Consider the following 24494-nt stretch of genomic DNA (forward strand, 5'->3'; position numbering starts at 1 on the left):
ATGAGCGAAGCTGAGTCGAGGGAAAAAAATAGCACTTTGTTCAGAAACAGACCCGCAAAACAAGAAAGAGCTAACGAGACCTATGCATTAAGAGTATGAGAGAAGCTTTAGGGTTGGTAAACTGTATATGAACATACGGCGTCTAAAGGCAGACGCTATAGTGGTCCTTTCCTGATGACGCCAAGATTGCCTGATTGGTTTATCACTTCCCTGCTGCCAGACTTGGAGTAAAGAGAGCAGCAAATGTTACAACAAATACTACGACCGCGCAAGCAACCAAGATGCAGCGGGGAGTGGAGACCCTGCCAGGCGCGCTACGTTTTGCGCGGCACGCCCAGACTGAGTGTCTCATTGAAGCGGCCGGGCCAGGGACGGAAAGTGGGCGGCGCGCAGTATTTAGAATGGCGCTGAGAGAATGTGTGCGGTCGCTTGTTTCATTACTTTTTTTTTTGTTTCTTACGCTTTTCGTAATTCTTTTTATACTGGTCGTTGTTCTAAGTTACCGCCTCTTCTTGCCGTCTTTTCACCCAGCTCAGAGCCTTTCTTTCTTCTCTCGCTCGTCGTTGGCGCAACTCCAAGACCGTCTTTCAACTGTTCTCGGCCATATTCCCCTCTATAAGATTCCACGGCACAGTTATTCTGAGTCAGGTGGCGCCATCTCCCAGCGTGAGTGTCTTTCGGCCACTAGGCCTGGCATCTGACGCTCGGGCTCCGTCTGGCGCCTCGCGTCGTCTGAACGCGAGTGCCTCTTGGACGAGATTAGAGCACTGGCTCTTAGCGAGCAGCAGTACGTTTAATTAGGGTGCCCTTTGGTCGTGTGTTCACCGAAACCTCTATTCTCCTTGACATCAGTATTTCCCAACTTTCTTTCCTTGCTTTTTTTTTTTTTGCCTTCTGGCGAGACTCGCCGCAGATTTGGCGGCTCCTATTATATATAGGTAACCAGCTTAAGTGATTGTCGACAGGTCGGATTACTAATTCCAACGTACTGAGTATCAAAGACAAGCGATCATTATAAAAGACTGTCGAAGGGCCAGTCAACAAATTTCCGGCAGCGAAGACGTTCTTGTTTGCCCCGGATGCAGTAAGCCACTCTTGTGAAGATCAACGGCAACATAAACTACAAGCTTTCAGTCCCTGCCATCAATTTAGCTGACGCCAATGGTGTGCAAGCTGTTTGAGCGGATGCTGGCCACTAGACTATCACGATGGTTTGAGCATCATCAGCAATATCACCCCCCTCAGATCGGACTCATACCTAACTTGGGCCCGGAGAACGGTCTGTCCAACTTAATTAACGTAGGGGTTCCATAAATATCCCCTCAGAGCCATCTTGTGCGAACTCTGGCTGCTATGGATATCGCAAAAGCATACAACTGTCCGGAACATGGAATGTATCGGCATTCCTATAAACGTGGAAAAATTGGTTAATTTATTTTTATCTTCACGGACATTTTCAGTACGTGTCGATGGACAGCCGGTGGGATCGTGCACGCCTGACCGTCAAGCACTGTGCTTGCCCCGTTGCTTTTAAACATCGCGTTCTTGCCCTTGGCATGAAGATCGCATGACGTCCAAAACATCAAGTTTCTCATCTACGCTGATGATGTCACACTGAGGTCCACACATAGGAATATGTAGACCCATAGGAAGCCCTAGACGTCCTCCATGTATAGGCGCAGGCTGCCGGCCTTGAAACTTCACCCCACAAATCGTGCTGTACACACATTGCTAACAAGGTAACAAAGCAGCCTTTACAGGTGAGTGTAAAGGCCTAAATCGGCCTTTACACTCATGGTTTCCTTGGGTTTCGCATTCACCAGTGTGGCACCGACAAGTCTTGGCTTCAAGAAATACTCCGGACGTCGTCTGCATCATTGAACTTGGTGCACAGGAACGCGTTCAGGAGTTGAGGTGCACGTTACGAAGTGCGTTGTAGTCTTGTTCGTTCAGTTCTCCTGTCGCGTACTGTCTATCAAGCGCAGTTTCCTAGACTCATTGCACAACAGTGGACCAGGCTAAAGGTCGTGAACAGAGATGCCATGAGAGCGATCACTGCGTTCCCTCGTCTCACACGGATTCCCTTTCTGCAAGAGCAGGCTTAGCTTAACACCCTTTCAGGGCCGGTGAACTGCGCAGGATAATGAAGGAACGCCACAATGCTGCGGTAGCGATACTTAAGTCCTATTTCTCTGCATGGCCTCTGCAGACTACGCAGAAAGATGAGCTAGCTTCCCTTGTGGTGTTGTACATATATCACAGAAAACAAAACTACGAGACTTCACCGACGTGATTACTATACTATACTAGTATAGTTAGTACTATACTACCGTCCATGGGAGTCACTGTGTCGTGTACTCAGATGCGACGGCTTTTTCGCGGGGAAGACGAGTCGCCTTCTTCAGCCTACCTCCCTCTGCATTTATATTTTCCCATACCCTCTAGACAGAAATGCCCAGCCCGTTACTACTCAAATTTCAATCCACACACGATGCCACTAAATCAGTTATTACAGTACCCACCACCACGATAGTACAAATTTACAATGACTCATGTAGTGCAGTGAAACACCTCAAACAAGAAACCCGCAGATTCCACAAGTCCTCACATCTCATTATTGAGGTGCATTGGCTACAAAGGGCATGGCCGGAGTCGTTTCAACTACATGGCAGACCAACTGGATCGATCACCTGCCCCGTCTGAGACACCTGTATCCGTTCGGTCGGATCCCCGTGCTCTCCACCCAATACTCAAGTCTAACCTCCAGACGGAACCCACGCGCCTTGATTCCCCCGTGTGCTCGCTTCCTCCCTCGTAACCTTACCTGGGTGCAGGAGGTATCTCCTCGGAGACTTCCGGCTGAAGTGGTCCTTAAACCATCCGTTATCCCGGCTCGGGGATCGACAAAAGACGACCAAGGAACGTGACCGAAGCGCTAGGCTCCTGTGGCAGCACCAAACCTGCTCGACACCTGCTTTGGATGTTCATTGGAACGTGGGCGAACAGACTTAAGATTTTAAGAAAGGCTGAGCTGGAAGCCATGCGCACCTGAAAGTCATAGTAAAAGCAGCGCAAGGAGAATGGCAACACAAGATAGGGAAGTACACAGGACAGACGCTGATCCTGCGTAGTTCTTCATCTTGTGTTGCCGTTGCTATTGCGCTGCTTTTACTATTAAGATCAAGCAACTCGCCCAGGTTTACACTCTTGCATTAACTGAAAACTACACCCGTTGGGTGTCGACCGTCACCTAACAGGTGACGGACAATAAGTTCGCAGAGACATTGCTGCAGTTCCTGCACGATGCAAAATTGGCAGCATATATTTGATTTTCTTTTATTCCCCATACGGCCACGCCAGCAAATTCTCCAGAAAAAGCATATATTTGAAAACGAAACGATTCTCCCTCATGTCTCTGCAACAGAAGCACAATACGACGTTTGTAAAATGAACAAGTCTGCAGATGTGTTCAGACCCATATTTCGATAGTGATTGGCACTGTTCGAGGAAGCTTTCGTTTTCTGCTGTAGGGCATTTGTAGAGGGCCAATCCTCAAATCGTTTGCCTTGTGACCTTGTTGCCAACTTTGTTCTTATCTACGCCGGTGGTCTTAAGATTCCTGGTAATTCTCCTACTCTCCTACGCCTCTCGGATACCCTCCGAGCGGCCGGTGACGCAAGCGTTTAGTTGTGCTAGTGCCTGCAGATTTACTGCGCGTGTCTCTGAGAGAAGGCGAAAACCCACAACGATAAAGGAGAACGAAAGAAATGTGATACAGCTCGGTTGGGAATGGGAAAGACCGCAAGTTGCTTACGCAGCGCGCAATTAGAACACACGCTGACAGCGTGAAAGCAATAAACCAACAAGTGCCCAAAAGTAACTAGGCTTCTCAAGAAGACAGAAGACCGCGAATTAAAGAGCACAGACTGTCTTGCTGCTCGAGATGCTTCTTCGGAGTCCTGGAAGGAATACAGCGCAAAAGAGGCAGGTGCCTGCTCGATTTAAGGCAAGACTTCGTGGAGACATCGAAAAGGCGGTCCCCGCTCTCTTCATGTGCAGAAAAAAACTGACAGGGAGACACTAATAGAAATAATTATATAGAAATGTAGGATTCGGTCCCATCGAAGTTTACAGCTTACGTGATTGGCTGTGCTAATGTACGTGGATTCTGTGTGTTTTTCTTACGACATATGTTTTTTTTTATATATAGCATATATTTATTTAGCGACGGCGCATTTCTCTATCTTCTATTTAATGCGTTCGCTTTTACTTTCGATTCGCATTGCTTCACTGTATGCCCGGATATCGCAGGAACAAGATCGGCGCGTTTCCATCCCAGTCTGAGCCTTATATATGAGCATGCTCTTTTCCAGTGAGAAAAAGATTGATGCAACCTTTCTATTTTCCTCAAACCAGTACAGCCAAAGCATTTGTTGCGTTACTTTCGCAGAACACTTTGTTTGAGCGATTACAGCGATACACAATAAAGTGAGTAATTTATTCAAAGCGCTAGAAACGTTTGCAGATTAGTTTGTTACTCTTATGGCATCTTCGGCTAGCCGTTTCGGAGCGCTCTAGACAGCTCTCGCGAGCGGCGTTGTCTTCGGCTAAAGAGGGTGCGCGCCTTGCGTTCGGGTGGTACTTTTCGATCGCTCTCCTCTATCTTCGAGCGCTCTGAGGTGCTCCGAGCCCTGTGCTCGGAGCAATCGCCGAGATTGAGAGCGTTTCCAGCAACATCATCACAACACAGCGTTGCCGCTGTTGGCGACGGTCCACCGTAACCTAGGCAACCTCGGCCACTGCATGCTGATGCCCCAACGAAAGCGACGGAAGCTTTGGATAGGCGAAATATCGGACGTTCACAATAGTTCGCAAATAGTGGCTTCGCGTTTGCCATTTCCTCCTCCCAGAGTGAGTCACGCGTTTGGCTTGCGCGCTTGTCCTCTGCCTCCGAGTTCGGCGGACGCCGGATCTGCCCGACTCCGCTTCGAAGGGATGTGACCACTTGAAGATAGCACTAGAAAAAATTTACACTCTTTTCGTCTTATCTTGCGCCACAACAATAATCGTTGTCTCTCTTGCCCGCATTTCCTTCTTTAACGCTGCGAGCCCGGTGCTTCCAAGTCACGAATGGCTTAGCGTTATTAGCGTGACACTGCCTTCTCGAGAGGAAGGTAGCGAGCACCGAGTTTTCAAGAAAGGAAACGAAAGCAAGGCAGATGGCGGTTACTGTTGTGGGACAAATATTCACCCCAAAGGGTGCAGCGGAAAACTTGATTCTGCCACATTTTAATGGTCATTTTCATCGAAGTAAGGTTTTATTTATTCGTCTCGTTTCAAATTTATTACTCTTTACGTGCGCAGACATGCCGCTTCGACATCCGTGTAATTCATTAAGCCCTTCGTTGATCAAGCAACAGCGCAAACTAAAGGATTTGTGCACCAGAACTCTTTGTTATTTATCTTTTGTAGTGCAGAACAGATAGTCTTGATTTATGGCGTTCTCCTTTGCAGCGCTGTGCGACTTGTCAACACTGCAGTGTAAACACGGCTGATGATTGCGATGGCGTGCGCAAGCGTAATTGCATCACGCGATGGGGACGGACACCTCATCGCTGCTTCTAGCCTGTGAGCATTTGCAAAAGTCGGTCAAAATAAGGCATTCGGCGAACAAGGCGTTCCAGGCTTTTTTATGCACATCACTTATTACTTTCTTTCGTTTCTTTTCTTTGTTTTCTTCTTGATTGAAGAGTCACGACACCCGCTATACGGATGTGGCAAAATATGCGAAACGCTTAGCTTCGACGCTGCGTACCGTAGACGTCCGGGGCAAGGAACAAGGTGCTGCCACGATCACCGCAAGGGACCCAGACAAAGCAAAAGCAGTGGCAATCGCGCTCGCCATTTCTACGTGCATTGACTCAGCCGTGATTATCAGCAACTCGAAAGCAGCGTGTCACAATTGCCAAAAAGGAAAAATCTCTTAGAAAGACCTGAGTATCCTTACCAAAACCTCTAACCGAAGAGGAGGCGAAGTTCCAGAGACTTCGCTAGTCTGGACCCCGGGACATGAGTCCCTGATGGAGAACGAAGTGGCCGACGCCGCAGCCCGAGAGCATACGAGCCGGGCTTTCCTGCCAGAGGGGAGCAGAAAGGTGACTAGGGCGGACGACATCCCGAATACACGAACATTCTACTGCACTATAGACTGGAACGAAGAATGTACCCACTACCCCACCTGAAGCTTAACAGAAAAGACACAGTTACTTTAAGAAGACTACAAACGAACTCCTATGTTAACTGTATCCTATTGCAAAGGATATCTCCAACGCAATTCCCGTAGCTCCACAAGATATGCGGAGTCCCGGGCACTCTGCGCCACATGATAATTGAGTGCTCGTGACCCGCGGGACCCCAGCAAAAACCGAAGGCGATAGAGAAGAAATAGCCGAAGAAGAGAAGACAGATGCTCCCGCAGGAGGTACGTGCCATCGAAGAAAGATATGTTATCCTATCCATCTTAGAAGAGGACACGAAAGAACTGTGAGATGCCATACGGTCATGCCCAGGCCTGAATGAATGAATGAATGAATGAATGAATGAATGAATGAATGAATGAATGAATGAATGAATGAATGAATGAATGAATGAATGAATGAATGAAAAGCTTTATTTAGTGAGCTTCTTCCACGCATGCGCCGGATCGAAGTGGTCCTTACTTCACAGGTATATATATATGCTGCTCTCGCCGCCTGGCCGCTGGATACGAGCAGCAGCTGGTCTTCCAGGACGGGGCTGGACAGCAAGATCTCCAATCGCTCTCTAAGGGGTGGGATGGATTGGGAGGTCATGTTGGGGTTCGGGTTGGTGAGTAGTGGCTAAACCTGCATTCTCCTAGCATGTCCAGCGAAAGCTGGTGGACCGGGCCAGGCTGGCTGCGAGAGAGAGCTCATGGATTCCTGGAATAAGGCAGCGGCCCACTTGAGGGCAAAGGCAGAAGATATCTCTCTCTCTCTCTCTCTCTCTCTATCTCTTGATAACATGTATGTGAAGGCTAGGTTGGCACCTTAAGGCAAACCTCATCCTTACACTCCCCCTTCCCAATTCATTTTTTAGAGCGCGGCACTTAAGTGCCCGTTCCTGGGTTGAGCATCAGCGTCCCTCGGCGTAACCGCGCGAACGTGTTCGTCGTCGATGTGCTCTTCCAAAGCTGGCTTCGATGCCGCTCATCATGTGAGCATTCCCATACTGCCTCCCTCTGCGAAGGCGCTGACGGCACTGGCCCACTGCCAGTCAGTGCAGGGATTTAGGTCTCAAACTCTTTGCTTCAGTATATTGAATTGAATATGTCTTTATTTCCAACAGAATGGGGGAGACAGGGAAGAAAAGCTGCAAGTGCAGCTTGAAAAAACACCCTGCCTCCTATGAAATGAAGACCCGTATCGCGAAATGAAGACCCGTATACAGCTGCGCTCAAAACAGCGCTCGCCAAATGTTCACCCACATGCAATTCACAATGAACTTCATGCGCCATTAAGCACAGGCAGCCGAATTTCTGGCCAAAATAAAAGGTTATTCATCCTGCTTCCTCAGCTGAATATTCGGAACAGTACTTGATTCACTATCACGATAATCACGTCATGCACCTGAGGTTAACAGAATTAATGGAATTAATGGACTAACAAAATCACGAAGTGTACCGAGATCTAGTATTAGAAAAATAGGAACCCACAACAGGCAAGAATTAATATTGTCTTGATGAACTCTCCATGCAAATTTTGCAAAATATAAAAAAAGAAAAATTGAGATATAAGTGAAATGGCCATCCCACACGATCAGCGCGCTTTCTGCGCTGCGCTACAGCATTACAGTATCGGTGCTACTTAGGCCATAGCGCAAGGTCGTAACGTCCATTTGCTCAGGTAAAAAAAAAATTCCGACGAAGCTTTGTCTCATTTAGTCCCTCATCTCTTGCTCTCCAAGATGATTTAAAAGAAAGCTGAGGAATGATGGCATCGAAAAATAACATGACCGCCCACTGAGTAAATGTTGCTCCGGCAAACGAGAAACTCGAGTCTATTAAGAACCACAAGGACCAACTTTTGCGTCTGAAAGAAAAGGAGCGCGGAAATGCTATTACAGGGGCGGAAAGAGAGGTCATTTGATCGAAGGGTATGCCCCAAGCAAGCATTAGGTCTATCAAAAAAGTATATACTCAATATTGAACGTGGCAGTCAGGGAAATATCAATAGAAACAACACCGATGTCCCAAACAGAAAACAAGGACCATTCAACAATCCCAAACGAGGCAGTTTCCTTACGTAATTTGCATAATAGTGCGACCAAGATTAGAATACCTTTCTCCTCTAAAGGTAGTCATAAAGAAGGCTGCAGTGAATTACGTTATCTGTCTTGGTTTTTGTCGTGGATCAGTTCCAAGGCGGCCAAGCTTTGGTGGTGTGTCCGCTTCTAAATAACGAGCGAGAACTTCATATACATGCAAGAATATGATGGAACGGGCGTGGTAGCGTGTTCACCTACCCGTACGATGCTTCTGTGGTGTGCATAATTAGGGTCGCAAATAAAAACAGGTCCTTCAATATACAAATGTAAGAGCTATCTGTTGCGTAAGTTCCCGGGCTGACGCGTTCACCATCAGATATATATATATATATATATATATATATATATATATATATATATATATATATATATATATATATATATATATATATATATATATATATATATATATATAAGTCATAAGGGAAAGGTAGGGAGGTTAACCAGACTGGGCCCGGTAGGCTACCTTGCATTGGTGAAGCGGGAAAGGGGATTGAATGAGGAGAAGGAAGAAAGGTCACAGACTCCACTGTTACGCACACAAGCGCGCACCACTGAGGCAGTCACAGTGGTGGCCTAGCACACAGCAGACACACGAGGCCACGGGTCCAAGATCTCCTCTGTGGAAGGACGATCGTCTAAGTGCTCCAAAGCTGTTCGAAGGGCACTCCTCTCGTCTTCGTATGTGGGACAGTCTCATAGGGTTACCGTCACCGTCAGGGTGGTCATATAGGGCCATGCGACGGCCCCGTGGTCGCTGGCTGTATCGGGCATGCGCTGTCTGCGCTACCTTATCAGGACAGCACTGATATCACGCGTGCGTTTGACTATTTAAGAGCGTGCCAATAAACCCTTCACACTTCTTGTTCGTGCCATCGTCTAGTTGTCTCGATCTTTACCAGATACACGTCGCGCACGTTACACTGGCATTGGACAACTTTAAGTGCGTGTGTTCATTGAACCCACGGGGAGCACTCAGATTGAGAAAAGTAGGAACTTTAAGGAAAGCGCACCGCCAAATGCTGTTTTATACCCACTCTGGCTGCAAGCGCGTCGGCCAAGACGCTTTTTGCTGAGATTCTGTGTTTTCTACGTGCCTACTTTGTGTCATCGGCAGTTGTCTGCTCTCATGAACAACCATGCCTCCCTTTGCCACACCAAAATTTCCCCTGTTCTGTCTCAGCAAATACCGTCAAATAATATGGTGGCCGTTGTCGCGTACAGGGAACACCAACTTGCACGTGTGTTGACATTGATAGGTATGTCCCGCGATTTAAATGGCCCTCAGCAGGTTTGGCTATTGCAAACGAATAGATCACGTGGTGGCGTTCGTGTCTACAAAGTATTACGCCGATGTAGGCTGGGAAAAAAGAAAAATATTTAACGAAGAAAAAGGAAAGTCACTACACACTATTTTCTCGACAACGCCACCCAGCACGCCCACGAGATGTCAAACGTGTGGCGCTCCCACGTGACACGCATTGCGCCTGCAGCGCAACAATGTACAGCAGCAAGGCGAGCAACTCGGGGGATTCCTGTAAAACGCAGCGCGAGCAAAACCATTCTTACAGGAAATGCTCCGTGCAGAAATAAAGGGTGACAACACAATGAGGGCGGTGGTCGCGGGGGCGGGAGGCCTGGCAAAAAAGCCCGTTTAAAAGTTATTCTGGCAAAAATGCTCGTTGGGCTCAATGAGAGCGGCATTGTGGACTTCTTCTTTGTTCATCTTGGAACGAGCGACTTCTAGCGCGCACACGGAAAAAGGACTACGTGCGTTCCCTGCCTTACGTGTGTATTTTTTGTGGCTACGTGTCTGTATTCTGTCTGTAAGGTGCATTGCGTGCGTGTTAACTTGTGCCTTCTCGTGTACTTGATTCCTGCCCGCACTACAACTCGCTCGGTTCATTCGACGACGCTTTGTAGCTTATAGTAGACAACCAAAATACTTTGATGGGATTCTATTCAGGGGCCCTATAAGTCCTCGGCATAGCATACTATTATTATTTTGCTAGCATTCCTGCTACATTACTAAACTGTCTATACGTGTCTCCATCCCGCAAATAACTCGGGCCTAATGTCACCGAAACAGCTTGTAGTAAGGTTAATCAATAGCACGTGTAATTCAAACTTCAGAGCGCTTGTCTGGACCGCACACCGATCGCCGTCAGAGGTAGGGGCGTAGGCCTTGTTTCAAGGATTCCCGGGTTCTGCTTCGATTTTTCAAACATTTTGCTCGCTCAGTGACCGCCTCGCCGGCCAAAAGTCTGAGCGTCGCACGTGTTGCTCCACCACTGTCATAGTGCCGATTAATACCACGCATCAGACTGCGCCATGTTTTGTAAACAGTATATAAAAAAAGTGATCCACCTGTGATCGTTCTTATCTTTGACGTTGCCAGTCTAGCTCATTCTTCAAAGCCGATGCAGCTGTCGATAGATGTTCCGACACCGATGAGGGCAAACGCAAAGTGAAGCCCTCCGTTGGCTCTCCTTCACAAGCGGCAACCGCACCATCGCGCCGTACAACTTCCGCGCTTGTAGGCGACGGCAAATGGGGAACCGGTGGCGGTGCGGCCAAAACAAGCATCGAGTGCAATAATGAAGGCGAACCAGAGCGGATTATAGGGCCCGTGTGTCCTTTCCACGCGTGCACACCTGTCACAAACGATGACTGTTGAAATGGAGCGCACGTTGTCATCGGCGCACCCGTTATATTTTCTTCGCGTTTCAATTGCTCTCGACGGTATGTAAATTTATACAGCTGCTGCTTTTGCGAAGATTGTTCCAAGAAAAAGACCTCTAGTGGCGTGATTTCGTCTGGTCGTGCAGTGAAATCATCGTCCACGCGGATTCAATGGATACCTTAAGACCTCACGAAGAAAATGGCGCAGCGCGTTCTCTGCTTCGCAAACTCCGAGAAACGCAGAGTGCGAGTGCGCTCTTCGAGCCTCAAGATAGACCCGCGCCTGCGCGCAACGCTTGCTGAATGCTGTGATTCAGTTTTGCTGCGGACTCCAACAAAAATGAAAGAACATGAACCTTCAATTGCGTTTGTCTCTCTCTATCGCAGCAGGCTCTTCCTTTTGCGTGGCGCCGTGTGGCCGACAAGGCGTCCGAAAGAAAAAAAAAGAAATAGGAATTTTGATATATTGGTTGTCGACGAAAACAGAGTTACCGAAAAGTTTGTTTTCTATGTTAGACCCTCGAAGATAGCTGGCTAAAAATGTACAGTGCGGTGTGTCCGCCCTGCAGTCGAAATTTCGAACTCAGCAAAGACAAGAGTGCGCCCACCTCACTTCCACTTGGCGACCGGTTACGATCAGGTAAGAAAGCCAGCAGATAGCGACGCCCGAGTGCAGTGGTGTATTGAGCCAGCTCGGTGCGCCGCTGCTCAATTCGATTACTGTCCACGGACGGTTCTCGCTCATTCATTTCAGCCAGTCAGTGAGTGTCGCAAAGACGCGGCAGCGTTGAGAAGCGCCCAGACGACAGCGCGCCCGACCGAAGAAACAGAAGAGAGGACAGAAAAAGGGAAGCACTATGCCAGAAACAAAACGGAAGCGCTGCCATCAAGATAATGTACTGTCGTCGTCGTTCCTCAAGCACAAATACAGCAGCGACCGATCAACTTCCTTGTTTTTCTAGCTGTCAACGGACCAGAATGGATGCGGCGCATTGAATTCTTACGGCGTGAAAAATGAACGGAGAACGGAATAAATTACGGATAATAAACTGCGCGAGTGCATAAGAACACAAAAGTGGGCCCGCACATAAGCATTCGTAATCGTTATGAGGCGACAAGAAAGCGCACAGCCCACCCCCTATTCCTGTCCCTTCCTCCTTCTCTGTTCTCCTCTTTGTTTTGCTTTGTACGATAAAGTTACATGTCACAAATCTTATTTTTACGGTAGAATTATTTTGTCTAGACTTTTCCGACAACCGCATGGGGTACACGTTCCTTCTTTTTTTCTTTTTTTTAAAATCTCATTCGGGATCAGACGTTAGAAAATTATTTCGTAACACGATTCAGGAAAATGAAAGCGGAGCAGCTACGAACCCAATCCCCGAAAGCCAACGGGAATGTGTTTCGCGAGGTTAAAGAAAGAACATTTCGTCTCATTCGTGTCCATGACATTTAGTCGTCCTAGCAACAGACCTGCCGGGTGAAGGTTGACAGGCCCATTGCGGCGCAGACGCATTTTATGTCGCAAGACTGTTGAAGAAAGATTTTATTGAACAAATGCATTCGTGTCCAGTGTTGTAACAGGGCCTTCTGAGCCCACGCTGTTGTCGGTATTTCATTTCATCTTCAGCGCTGGCAAAAGCGATCTTGGTCCCGAAGGGGGCTCCGCTCCGCGAAAGTTCAGAGCACCTATACGTGTAATTCAGGGAAACAGTATGTTCTCGGCTAGTAACTTACTTGTCTAGTTAACGACTTTTAAACTTCTGGAACATATACAGAGTTACTGGGGCATTATGCAGCAAGGCGTGAGTTGAGCGACACTCGGGGCTTCGCGAGATCTGGCGACAAAATAACCGTTGCACCACCAATTAGCAGCACGTGGCGGACTTTTCTCTAATTCAACGGAGCGTGTCAGGCGTTGCTATGCGAGTGATACTCAGTGCAATAGTTGTTTCCATGTCTTTCTCAGAGCAAGCCCTAGTTTTCTTTTCTTTTCTTTTTCGTTCCGCCAGGAAGTCGAAACTTTTAAAATGAAAAGCCTTACTTCACCGATAATTGTATCACAACACTATTTGTTTAGCTGCTCTATCAATAAGCGCGTCACGTTTTTATGCATTCTTAGAAATTGTGTTTTCCTGTCAGCTATAGCGGACAAATTCGGACGCAAGCGCCGTGACGGCTCTTGCGTCCCAATTTGTCAAAACTAGTCAAAATTTGTCAAATCTCGCCAAAACGACTTCTTTTGTCAGAGCGTCGCGAAAAGCAAGTTACAGAGATCTTTCCACATTCGTTCGAAGTATTGTCATCGCAATGAGCATTCATATGCTACGTGTTGCGATACCTTAATATGTAATTGAAGACAGGTTTACGTTAAAGCTTCTCGCTCATGACTGGAACATTGCTCTCAAGGGCGTACGCATCGTCCCTAAACATAAGAGTCGATATGCAGTACTCAACTGCTCGGCACGGCAGAGGAAGGCGGGCAAGTGGATTTAAGTAGTCCGTGCAATAAAATCAAGGCACAGGGAAGGAGAAAGCGACGCGATTGTTCAACATCGGAAAAGGCTTTTTGCCTAAAATGGCGACTGAAGGAACTTGCGATAGAAATTTACTCCTCCCTTGCACACGGTGTCACTGACGTAGTATGTGCCCTTGCATATCAATAAGCCGCTTCAAGTGAACGCTGACTAACTTGTGCTAGCAAGGCGCATAGCATAAGCCGTTTGTCCCATGTAACTTGAGTCAAGCGTCACAAATATGCAAATCCCACTTAGCTGTACAGAGCCACGGTAATTTTGTTGGCCGTCACCAGGAGATACTCAGGCAATTTTTTTTTTTTTTGCATTCCGTGTAATTAAGCAAGTAGTGTTAATTAATTACCAACTTCTCAAATATCATAATTAGATTAAAATTGTCAATGAGAGAACTGTAGAGCAACATGAAAAACTTCCGATCCAGGTTTGTATTGTGCAATATGTGGTACATAGAAGTGTTTTCCCAGGTATGAGAGGATCACGAATACACGTAAAATGCCTCGAGCGGTCAGTCGCGCGGCAATTTTTTTTTTTTGCATTCGCGGGCTACTTTCATTCTTGGGAAAACACTCTTATGTAGCGCGTATTGAGCACCAGAAATCTGGATCTGTGTGAGACGGGGATTTCTTGTCAAGATCACGCAGGATTGGCTAAACGCGCCCAGAAGCCATGCGTTCGTAGTAATTGAGTGTAGGGAATGAAAGAGTCACTGGAAACTTGCAATTTTAAATTGAAAACCTTTTTCATTTCAACTTTTCTAGGGGGGACGGAGGGGATGGGGAGGGGGGGTTCTTTTCCGTTGTTTTTGTGTTTGGGGCATCTGGCCTCCTTGAAATTTATCGACAGGCGCCGGTCCTGTCGTTTGTGTTCTTCTTCTTGAGGCCTGGTCTTCTGCGCCTTGCCTTTACTAATCCTTTAGTTGTCGTCATGCCGTATTCGTTATGCTGCCATCATCACACCGCCGCTGCCACGGAGTCGTCTTCATTTCAACGTCTCCGCAGTCGCCCTGTCCTTGTTATAGGTTCGCATCATACACAACCCGCTGTGGTGGCGTAGTGGCTTCGTCATTACTCTGCTAAGCACAAACTGCACGAACTCCCGTGTACCGCGTATTGGGTGCATGTTAAAGAACCCAACGTGGTCAAAATTAATCAGGAAACCCTCATTACGGCGTGCCTCATAATCATATCGTTGTTTTTGACACTTAATGCCCGACAATTTAATTAATTACATAATCACGCACAATTGGACATCTCGGCAGTTTTACACCACAAAGCTATATCGCTTAACTTGGATAATCATCCCCCGATTGTTCCTGCCAATTTTTTTTTCTTTCTTTTTTTTCTACACGCTTTATAAACTGCGGCTTGGGTGTTCTTTCAGTGACTATCGCAGTGTAATGTTGTGTGACACTCGCACGCACACCAAACTCGGGATTTTCGGCACAGCATCGCTGACACCATATCAAGCAAGAAGTCGTTTTCCTTGTGTGGGCTAAGCTCGGCGAATTTGTCTACGGTGGAGACTGACGAGGCCGTAGTTTCCATGGGAACCGACCACAAAGACACCAACTACCGAAGTGATTAGAGACGAGGGGCTTCCCCTGGCCTCTAATGTTTAATAACGCAACTGGGAACTCTTTTTGTGCAGATGTTACACATAAAATCAAATCAAATCATATGAGTCACCGAGGGGCGCCATAAAAGTGTGCCTTTGACAGCTGGTTATTTGGTGGAGCCAGGGAACAGCTTCAAGTTGATACCCATTTCTGAAGATGAGGGTAAGGCGGAGATACTCGCCTTGGATGTTACATACTTCGTTTTCAATTTTTTGAAGAGTGTCCTGCGCTCTTCATTTCCCTGCTTACCTCTAAACTGTGTGGTAAATGTGATAACGTAAATATATTTTTATTACCATATTGTACTGCGCACAATGCACTTTATAAATTAGTGTTGTTTTGAACATGTATGCCTCTCCATGGTTACAGAGTTGAGATATTAAATGAGAAATAAACGAGACATGGAAAAAACAGTGCAGAAATGTGAACTCCCATTTTATGGCACTATTCTGCCGCTTTAGAAAGGGGAGCAGTATCTTTATAGATTCCAGTGGCAAGAATGTCTGTCGGGGCAACCATTTGTGAACACTGCTTGCATAGAGGGTGGTTTTCGATGTCGCTGAGAACAGCAGAGACCGCTATAGTTTCTACGCAGATGAGTAAGCACAATCTTCCGTATCCTTGATTGCCTCGTCGCGCCATTTTAACGATGAGCAGTTGGGTCGGTCATATTGATTATTACAGCGTATATGTATGTGAAGACGGCGCCATTTCACAGACGGTGGAAAACTATAAAATCCTTTCACGAGAAATATTGGGGAAAGCGGACCTACAGGAGCTCTTTAAATTAGGATGCCTGTTCATGCCAGTCTTTTGAAATAGATAGATAGATAGATAGATAGATAGATAGATAGATAGATAGATAGATAGATAGATAGATAGATAGATAGATAGATAGATAGATAGATAGATAGATAGATAGATAGATAGATAGATAGATAGATAGATAGATAGATAGATAGATAGATAGATAGATAGATAGATAGATAGATAGATAGATAGATAGATAGATAGATAGATAGATAGATAGATAGATAGATAGATAGATAGATAGATAGATAGATAGATAGATAGATAGATAGATAGATAGATAGATAGATAGATAGATAGATAGATAGATAGATAGATAGATAGATAGATAGATAGATAGATAGATAGATAGATAGATAGATAGATAGATAGATAGATAGATAGATAGATAGATAGATAGATAGATAGATAGATAGATAGATAGATAGATAGATAGATACTCTTTAACAGACAAACAGATATTTTTGCCGGTGCGTATACAACTGCTGGCATGCTACTCGGTATAGGGATGGGGAATGGGAATGAAAGGTTCCAGAGGAGAGTGAAAAAAAAAAGAATAAAGAGAAATATGAAGTGCGCAAGTGTAGCTCATGCTCGTAATATTTATAGTTGAGATGGCGGGTAAACTTAGGCTTTTCTATATGAAATGGTGAATCCTTAACGCTTTCCGATTAGACCAATTTCTGACAGGTATTCGAAGCGCAAATCCAAAACCCGTAGCTGTTTGCAAGGGCCGGGAATTGAACCTAAGATGCTGGGTGGCTTTAACGGATCGTGGTAAATCATTTCCAAATGTCGCTAAAAAATGTTTCTCGTCGCTGTACGTGGGGCATTCAAGTAGTATGTGCTCCGCTGTCTCTAAGATGCCATAGTTATCACAGTAGAGATTAGTGGTACGCGCTATGCGTCACAAACAATTGTTCGTATATACGCCACGTTGAGTCGAATACGATGGTACGTGTCTAAGTGTCGAGGAAGTGGTCGTGGAATTTTCGTTCACACTTCTGAGTCAATATAACGCAGAAAGCAATCTTGGTGAAGCGGCTGATTTCAGATGCGGTCTTTTTCTTGATAGGCATATTTTTTGCCATGTTCGAAGCGTCGGGTTTGGTAAAAAATATTCTTCTGAAATTTTGGTATTAGAATCCACTTCGGGCAGCTTCATCCGCTTTTTCGTTTCCCGAAAAACCGGCATGGCCAGGTGTCCATTGGAACGTGATGCAATGCTCAGTAATCTTATCCTTATGGTGGAGATAGGTGATGTCAAATGCTGCAGTTTGGCATATACATCGTTTGTGCCTGCTCCACATACGTTGTAGGCCTGCTTTCAAATCCCTGAATATCACCCAAATCTTTGGCGGCTACTGTCGAAGTGCATACTCAAGGGCTTCCCTAATACCATATGGCTCAGCTGACGTAGATGATGTCGCTCGCTCAGGAGAAAACGAGAATCGCTGACCTGTAGAGGGCGCGAAAAATCCGCATGATGAACGGCGTGAGCCATCGGTGAAAATGTGCATTGCAGCTGCGTATTCTTTGTGCATAAATATTCCAAAGCTGTCTGATGAGCCAGTCATTTGTGATTCATTGAGCAAACGTAAGCACATGTGCCAGTTACAAAGCAGACTCGTTGCCCCTGTTTTTGCGATCTGTATGCAGGTACGTCCGACCTCATTCTGCAAATTTTGCGATTTTTTGTTTATAAGGTCTTTGCGCCGAGTGCCACAATTACGTGCCTTTCAATGTAAACCTGCCTGCAAACCTGCCAGCGGTCGCATGTGATCGCCGTGCGGTAATTGTACCATAGCTCATTTAAAAGCTGGTGGTCATAGTTGTTCTTTATTTTTACTGACAGAAAAACAAAACGAAGCTGGTATTAGGCTTGATGGAAGCCAGGAGCGGTGGCCAGAAATGTTCTTTCTGTGTGGTCTAACGGAACTAATTGCAGACACACAAGTGAGAGTTTTGTGATGCAAGCTGTACATGAGTATAATAATCCCTCTGGGTCTTGTAGACAATGTCATCCGAGCGTCATTATAAGATTCGTGTACACGGTAGTCACCGCTGTGAACACGCGCCTTAGAAAGCCAGGAAAGGATAAAAATTGCGGTTACAAAGTAGCATATTTCCGCTTGTCGCCTGTGTCCGCAAGCAATCTCGGCATGCGTACCATATCGTGTTCGTAAAGCTCACGGAGACAGCGTTTACATAAGTGCTTCGAAGGGCACTGATTGATAGACGTCGTCTTTTTCGGCATTTTCTTTATACCACTCTGCAATGGCTCGACTCGGGCGTTGCTTTAGAGTGTGGTCGTCTTTGTGCTTGCGTATTCGGGTAGCTCCACTTTTGGCTATCCTTCTTGCCTTTCTTTAACCAGCTTTCTTTCTTCTCGTGCATTGGGGAACCAGCGCTGGCCAGGAGGCGCTACGACAGTTTTCATGCGTTACTAAAATATGCTGAAACCGTCCGATAGGGAGGCTACGAAGATGGCACGACATATTTAACGATAAGAAGCGTGCACCTGTATCAATGTTTGCCTAGCGCGATGCGGCCAGCCAAGTTCTGTCCATGGCCATGCGCGCTGCGTAGAGCGCATGCGCTGCTACGTTCCAGCACGTCGGTTCCCTGCCGTTTGAGGAGCCGTGAAAAGTGTGACTCAAGACAATCGGTGAATTTGCTGATACGAAATCACTGCGTGTGCTACTGGAAACTGTGTCTACCGCTCGCTAGGCTGTGTGTTACGGCGCTGCTGTCGGCACGCGAAGCTTCAGCGCTGGTTGCCTTTAGGTCACCTTTCTTTGTCTTTCTTTTTCTTTTTTTGTGTACTCATGGTGGAAAACTGAGACGAATGCACTGCAGAAAGTTTACAAAACCATTTTGAAGTAAAGGTATGCGTAAAAAACCCCAAATGGTTCCACATAGTTTGCACTTATACTGCTGGTGTGGTCAAGCTTTTTTCATGAGAACCACACTGACAATAATATTTCGTGCCACATTTACGTATCAGCGCTGCGCTATATTCCACTAAATATGAACCTTCAGCTGCTTTACTGCCGACGAACGCGAACTATAGAAAATGTTAAAAAGCAAGAACGGGATATGAATCATGACAAGTCAGTCACGTACCAACCAAGAAGATTTATTATAATTAAGCCATCGTATCGCAGTCACTCTGAGCTCTTTATCAGGGATACCCAACCTACGCGCAGGGCCTACGTATGGTCGCCTCCCGAGGAAACCACCGCCAGGGTTGCAACCCATAAAAACCTGCTGCACCTTCCCAAATCCAGCTCTAATTAAGGAGTCTGAATAACTTCAAAACGTTGGGTTAATTTAAGTACCTTCTTGGTTGGTGATACCCCCTTTAACTTACCCAAATTCAAGTTTTCCCCAACCAGACTGACTGCTGTAGAATGTTCACCTTCGAGAATATGAATCTTATTTATTCATACGCATCAATTTTATTTGGCCTTTGATGCTTCACGTACTAAAAAAACTATTGCCTTAGAGCCCAAGATATTGAACTGATAGGCGATAAAAATGCCCATTATTTAGAGCACTGAAGTTCCGAATTTCTGTGATATTTACCGAGGTATAGAAAGTAGAACGGCGTGCTGATAGATGAGGGTGAGAAGCAGATCGAATGCCTCCGGTGAAAAAGACCTAAAGGACCATAACAAATGCCAGAATCAACTTGAATTGTCGTGTTGCATTCTTTCATATTTTTTTTACACCCTTCGTGTATTACAATCGTCGTGTTAAACAAGTTGGAGACGAGGTAAACAGAAGGGCGGCGGATGGCGTGAACTCATCGAGACAATATATCAGCCGTGTTCCGGCTCAGCGATCGTTGTTGCCCGGAACGCGTCACGACGTGTTCCGGCGCAGCCCGTAGTTCTGCTAGCTATAAGCCGTGGCGCCAACGAGAGCAAGCCGGTTAGGAGAAGACATGGCAGATTTAGCCTACGCCCATTTTTGTAAGTTTCCGGACGTCAAAAGCGGCACGGAGGGTCGTGTCCGTTGCCGGGTGCGCCACACGTCACGCCCGCCTTCCTCCTTATTCGGTCTATATTGGAGAAAGCAGCATCACGGCGCCAGTGAACAAGAAGAGGCTTTATTTCTCTCTTCGCTTCGAGGACTGCGAGGAGAGAGCTGTTGAGATCGCGTAGGCCCTACCTGGACTGGACAACAGTTTCGATCAGTGAATAGCGCTGACGCTAAGGAGAGTTTACTGCTAAGGCCGTCCAATAACCCGCTAACGAAAAGAAATAAGAAAAAAAAATATGCATATCCGACGCACTGTGGGAATCAATGTAAGCGAAGGTTTATGTGCTGGTTGCTTTGATTGACGATAACTAGCGGTGATGTTGACTGCACCAGCTTAATTTCTTCAACGTTTAGTCTAACACGAGAGTGGTGAGTTGATGTTAGACGTTACCGTGCGTGCACCACTGCTGTTTGTCTTCGTAGTACACAGAACACATAGGGAGAGGTGTTTGCTTGAGGCGTTGTTATGCGCCATACTTCATAACCTCTGAGAGGGTTAAGTATTGCCATTGGCTCACATGGCACATCGCATTGTGGCAGAAGTATTAAACTTGAATTGGATTATGGGGCGGGTGCGTGCCAAAAGCACAATCGGATTATGAGGCACACCGTAGTGGCGGACTCCGGATGAATTTGATACTGTGATGTTCTTTAACGTGCCCCAAAATCTAAGTGCACGTGTGTTTTCTATTTCGCCCCCATCGGTATGCGGCTGCCGCGGTGGGGATCAAATCCACGACCTCTAGCAATGCCATAGCCGCAAAGCTACCGCGGCGGGCGCAGAAGTGTCGATTTGACGGTCGACCGTTTCAGTAGTGCCGCCTGGACCCTGCCGTGCGGTTTAATTAATGCGGCTCTGCTTCTGTACGCCCTGCCTAATTTGTCCGCTTGTCATATTTGCATGGTGTTTATTTTTCAGAAATAGCAGGAACGTACTGCACCGTACCTTGTGCTTAAGCTTATCCAGTTTCCCCGCAACCGCTGTCGTATAATAATAGGGTTTCCTTGCCTTCTCACGTCACCTCCCCTACCCCACCTTGTATGGGAACTGCCTCTTCTCCTGGCTCCTCTCTACAGTTATATCGACATCCCCTCTGGACTGAAACGTTCGTAGAAAGGGAAGCGCTGTATTTTCTGCAATGCTTTTGATGGAATCACGGATAATTACAGCTGCAAAGAGGCTAATGGGGGGCGACGCCCAGGGAGCTCTAAAAGGCATTGAGCACATTCGACGCGATGGGGTCCAAACGAGTTTCTCGCGTCGCCTTTCCTCTCTGACTCGCTTTTGACATGTATACACACGCTCCGTACTACCTCCCGACAAGTGTGCCAGACAGCAGCAACAGTAGCAACAGTAAGAAAGTCGAAGGACGAGGCAAAGAAAGCTTCGCTTTAAAAGAGAACGTGATTGTAAATAGGCCACTCCACCACCTCGCGCTGTTCCCCCAGCAAGATGTCCAGCAGCCGGCCGCCACACGTAAAGCGGGCGCTCGTATGACGTGGTAACGTCATTGCGCAGGGAGGATCCGTATACTAAGCTTCCCGAAGAACGCTGTGGAACTGCCGATAAAGCGCCACAACACGCGCCAAGAGCCAAAAATGCTGCCCCCTCTCCTGTGCGAAGTTCGCAAGACCGAGGCTATCGCAGCGAGAGGTGTTAGCGTTTTAAGTAACGGCCCGGGCACAGCGGCAACGACGGCAACGAAGAAGCTGGTCGGCTGCAGTGCAGCTCCCGATCGCGCACCATAGGAACGAGTCGTGCTGCGGACGAAGCTATATAACATCTACGCGCATCTGAGCGCCCTTCGCCCAGACGATCGCGTTGCTGCAGCATATTCCTACGAATGGGCAGCACGACTCGGACGAAGGACAAAAGTGGATGATACGAGCGCAGGCTATGGCAGGCTATTATTTTTCCAAACAAGTGATTCAATATAGATAGAATGGGATCATGTAATGAATTGATGCGTACAAATGGTGCAAAGCTGTCAGCTTATTCTGTCGTTCAAAAACTTCGTTTCTTTATCATGCAGAGAGATAGAAGTCTGGCTGGCGCATGCGCCTGAGGTGACATGCATGAATTAGGCTTCCACAGTCTAGCGGTTGATTTGATTTCCTTTTCTGTAGAATATTTCTGTTTTTTTTTTTTCAAACAAACGTTTGTATGGGCAATTTCAACAATGCGCGGCCAGATTCTAGCTTCTCGAATCTCTGATCGCACCTTGGTGCTCCCTAAGGCGGATGTTAAGCCAGCCCAAAGTACTTTTTGCCACACGAAAGTGGAATAACATATACCACTCCCACCGAGCAAGCCACAAGCTTCCCTGTATGTTTGATATGGCAAATGGCCTTGGACGCCTGCTTAGGTCTATTGACGCGATCGCAAATCTTGTTTAAGGAGTTTTTAGCTGAAAAAGAGACTTGAACGCCATATTTCATGGCTGCCTTCTTTAAACTATGCCCCATTTTATCTACATAAGGGATCACTTTTTCCGTTTCTTTTTTACTGCTTGGATTTGTTTAATGGGCGCTTCTTTTTTATTTCTTCACTAGCCCTTCATATATTGATACGACAATAGATTTTGGAAAACTGGCCTCCTCTAGATGGGTCAGCTGTTGCAAAAAGCTGTGATTGGCGACGTGGTAGCATGACTTTCTAAGTTTGGAACGTAAACATGTCATAGCAATGCCTCTTTTCACTAGTTTTGAGTGAGCCGATGCGTAGTTTAAAATTAGTTTCTTGTTCTGGGGTTGTATTACCAACAAATATGTGGTGCTATTAATCTTAACTGTAAATCCAAAAATTGAATTTTATTATTAGTCTGCAGCTCACGAGTAAACCAGAGACCCATTTCTTCTTTATCAAAGGCTGCGAGAATGACGCCAATGTCTTTGGAACTTGTTTGCGAATCGATAAATATCAAGTAGTCATCAACAAACCTAAAGCACTTAATCCTTGTTCCCGCCAAGACGCTCTCGAGTGCCCTGTCAACACTGCCGAGAAAGATCTCGCTAAGAATTGGTGCGACCTGAAGCCAATGCAGACCCCCTATTTCTAAATCATTACTTCATTATCCCAGATAACGAACGTGCAATTTAAATAAAAAAATGAAGAGTTCGAGAAATGACCGAACCAGGGCGCTACTCTCATTCCTAAATTTTAAGTCATCATTATCCAAATGCAATCTTTGAATATCTTCATCATCTGATTTCTAGGAAGGGAATAATATAAATCTGTGATGTCCACTCTGAAGGCTGTGCATGCTGAATACACCCCTTCTTGTAAAAATCCAATGACTTCTTCGCAGTTTTTACTTTGAGTGGTTCTTCTACTCTGAGCCTGTTAAGTTCTTCTGAAGATAACCACAGACTACGTGTTGCCAAGTATTTCTCTCAGATACAATTGTGCGGAAAGGTTGCTCAGCTTTGTGGGTTTTTAACGTAAAGAAAATCTCAAGGTTAAACTCCGGACTTTTGTTTACTGTACTAGACAAACGCTCCAGGTTTAATTCCTGCAACAATTTCTTTGCTTGATCTTTGATTTTCTTAGGTTCAGCATGTACCTTCTCGAAGGTTTTTGGGAAAGCGGTTTAGGCTTTCTCAGAAAACTGCCCTTCTGTTAGGAGGATGAAGTAGCCTTTTTTATCAGCGGTAAATACATTCAGTTCGTTTTCTCTTAAAAATTGCACAAGGGGTAGAATCTTCTTCCCACTGCCATTCCGGTTTCCTTGAGGTTTGACTCACAAGTCAACGCACTCAGAAATGCACCTGAATTTTTCATCTTCGTCTACATGCCTGGACACTAATCTAACGGTGGCTATCTTATTGACTGGGTCTAGGCACGGTTCTAGGCACAACTTTGGGCCTAATTCAAGGATGTTCATGTGCTTGTCTGGAATGGCAATATCTGTCAGGTTCAGCACTTTGGTCGCGGTCTTCGGCTTCTTCTCCTTCGTATGTACGAAAAAATAAACCAAGAGTTAGTCTGTGCGCTTATCATCCACTTCCTTTTGTCTTTCGTCCGGGTCGCGCTGCCCACCCCTAGGAATGTGTTCAGTCACCAACTCGACCGGCTTACTGTGGTAATTGCTGCAGCTAGCCGCCGCCTCCTATCAACACATGCAAGTTCACTAGGATGCAGCGGACCTGCATCTTCGCACAGGATGCGCGTGAATGATGGTTCGTTGTCACAAATATGGCCTTGCATCTTCGAGTGCGTGTCCTGTCGGTGGCGAGGAAGACAAATTCAATCACGTCTTCCTCTGATTAGCACAGCGACGGCGCTCGTCTTACCCTCTGGCACAGCCAAACGCCGGGCTCTCGCGCATGAAAGAATCGGCGGCATCCCTCGACAGCACTAGGATTGCATAGCGGCTCACATGTATTATACGAGGCGCAACCACGTCGGGTATGCGTGGAGTCCACCATGACAACGCATGTTCAACATGCGTTGTCACGGA

General features: G+C 46.4%; 1 protein-coding gene and 1 long non-coding RNA gene across 2 annotated transcripts in view; both read left to right on the forward strand.

Moving 5' to 3' along the window:
• The window catches only part of LOC135900058 (neuropilin and tolloid-like protein 2), a 465151-nt gene that overhangs the window by 125612 nt on the left and 315045 nt on the right, over window positions 1-24494 (forward strand). The window lies entirely within an intron of this gene.
• Window positions 9957-24494, forward strand: part of LOC135900059 (uncharacterized) — a 69417-nt gene continuing 54879 nt past the window's right edge. Inside the window, exon 1 of the long non-coding RNA XR_010563780.1 lies at window positions 9957-10131. This is a non-coding gene — a long non-coding RNA (uncharacterized lncRNA). The remainder of the gene's footprint in view (window positions 10132-24494) is intronic.

This window comes from Dermacentor albipictus, chromosome 1, assembly GCF_038994185.2.
Source record: "Dermacentor albipictus isolate Rhodes 1998 colony chromosome 1, USDA_Dalb.pri_finalv2, whole genome shotgun sequence".
Lineage (NCBI taxonomy): Eukaryota > Metazoa > Arthropoda > Arachnida > Ixodida > Ixodidae > Dermacentor > Dermacentor albipictus.